The sequence below is a fragment of the Pseudomyrmex gracilis genome, unplaced genomic scaffold (assembly GCF_002006095.1).
Source record: "Pseudomyrmex gracilis isolate BER0280 unplaced genomic scaffold, ASM200609v1 scaffold_2640, whole genome shotgun sequence".
Taxonomy (NCBI): domain Eukaryota; kingdom Metazoa; phylum Arthropoda; class Insecta; order Hymenoptera; family Formicidae; genus Pseudomyrmex; species Pseudomyrmex gracilis.
This window is the reverse complement of record NW_018023224.1, coordinates 1-2,668: the sequence shown is the minus strand read 5'-3', so window position 1 is coordinate 2,668 and position 2,668 is coordinate 1.

Below are 2,668 nucleotides of genomic sequence, written 5' to 3'. Positions count from 1 at the left end.
GTGTCGAATAAATCTGTGTCGAATCGAGCGGTGTCGAATCGTACTGTGGTCAATAGAGTATCACCCCATAGGTGGCCACAATTGCTTTAATATTAACGTTGATAAGACGTACGGTTATATTCTATTTTGTCCACAGCACGTTCTAGATAACGCATCACCTCTTTTGGTGGCCGAAAATTGCCGAAACTGTCGAAATATTTGACATGTTTTCCTCTCTTTGCATGCTCCATCCAATGGGTACCTGGTCCATTTGTATCATCTAAATTGACGATACAACTCTCGTTACGTCGTACTACGTTCGGTAAGATATTACGCATACAAACACCTCTAAAAAAAGGTATGCGCATGCGCTTAGTTAGCTGTTCCAACTGCATATTTGTTGTTAAACCTGTAGGTAATTTTAATGTTTTTTCAGAGTTTTTTTTTCTTCTTCTTTGAAAGTCCCCGTCCGTACGGAGTTAGATAAATTCCCCGACTTTCCATCGCGCGATTATGACGCTGCATTTCTTTTAGCTGTCGCTGCGCAGCTCTTGTACCATTTACCGTTTTTGCAACTCCCGCCGCTCCACCAACGAGGGCACCGAGAGCACCAAGCAGTGGTAGGACCGGTAACACACCGCCGCGTTTAGCAATTGGAAGTATTCGTTTTCTTTTTGTTGACTTGCTTTTTTTCAAACCCATGCCGAGTTTTGTCTTTGTTTTCATAGCCGCCCATACGGCAGTCGCAGCGGCTTTCTCACCGAGACTCGAGTCTGCCGCTGTAATGCGATCGCGCGTCTTTGTAGCAAGTATCTTATCAACCACGTGCCGAGCAGCGAGTTTGTTGCTTCGCGAATAAGCTATATCATGTTCACGGCAAGCCGCGTCTAATATTAATTCCCCGATGGCCTCCAGCTAATCGTTTTTCTAAACGCGTTTCTGGGCCACAAAATTGGTAACCAGCAATATGTAATTCAACAGGAAGAGCGTTTTTCACGCGATTTAACAATCTACGACCTGACATAGATTGCAACATACGTTTGACATCAGTGCAAAGTTGCAAGATCGAGCAGAGAGCAACGAGAGATCAAAGCGGTGCAGGTACGCACACAAGCGAGAACTACCGTCCGTGTGCGCACACAAAGGGCGGTTCTTGCTTGTGCGCGTATCTCCACTGCTTCGATCTCTCGTTGCTCTCTGCTCGATCTTGCAACTCTGCATTAGTGGTCTTCTGACGACTGAGTAGAAATGCTCGACGCGTCACTATAAGTAGGTGCTACTTGTTATTGCAAGACAGTTGCAAAGAAACCATGCAGTTCGTGCGGCAACCTAAAGTAATCAAAGTAACTAATTTTGACAGCAAAACTCAACAAATGTCCGACAAAAAAATACGCAGACATGGAATAATGCTACCGGTTACTATACGCGGTATTATGTGCGGTCCTTCGAATTGTGGCAAGACAAGCGTAGTGTTAAACTTGCTTGAAAGTCCACACGGTGTACGCTTTGAGAACGTGTACGGGTATTCAAAGTTGTTGCAACAACCAAAATATCAATATCTAGAGAGTTCACTTTTATCAGTAGATGAAATCGGTTACTTTACCTTTTCTAATAATAGCGATGTGATTCCGCCGAATGAAGCACTTTTAAATTCCATATTTATATTTAATGACGTAGCATGTGACAAGCAAGATACGATACGAGAATATTTTGCAATGGGTTGTCACTCGAGTGTCGACTGTTTCTATCTCTGTAAGACGTACGCGAGGATACGTACCAAAGCATCTTATACGTGACAATGCAAATCTGATAATTCTTTTTAAACAAGATGGTACCAATTTCAAACATATGTACAACGATCACGTAAGCAGATATGTCATATGAGGATTTTTATACGTTATGTCGCAAATGTTGGCAACATAAATATGGATTTTTAGTGATCGACAAGGATAGTCCTTTGGACAGAGGTCGCTATAGAAAAGGATTTAACGAATTCGCAATACCGTCGAGTGGTTAATTGGTGATAAGACATCAACCAAGTATTATCTCCTACCGATTCAAGCAACATGGCTGACAAAAGCAGTGAAATTATAAATCGCGAGAAAGTAGCGAAGGAGATTGCAAAAACGAGTCAATTCATTCGTCAAAAATATCTCGCTCTGACAACCGGTAAATTAGAAGAGGAAATTGCATTAGAGAGACAGTTCAAACCTATTGCTGAACCCTTAAAACAGATTGTTGAAAATACTGAAACTAATTTGCCAAATACATCGTTTCTCAAAGACGAGACCCGAATGAAGCGGAAACGACTGCAGACGTCCTCAATCGAAACATTGTCCTCTACTCTGCACAATTCAAAACGCGTACGATATAACACTGCAATGGTGACTTCTACTCCAACGAAAGAACGAACCAAACGACAATTGACATGGAATACTCCATACTATCGTTGCCACTGATGCTACTGCCAACAAATCGTTTGAGTCGACTATTCAACGTCAAATGCAAACGTCGGAGGGTCTTGAAACGTTTCAAAGTCACTTTGGACCGTTGGCGCAACAATATATGAAAGCTATTCTGAATGGTAAGAAAAAGAAGGGCGGGTTCCGTTTGACCACAGTACGATTCGACACCGCTCGATTCGACACAGATTTATTCGACACCAAATTATTCGACACCGTACGATTCG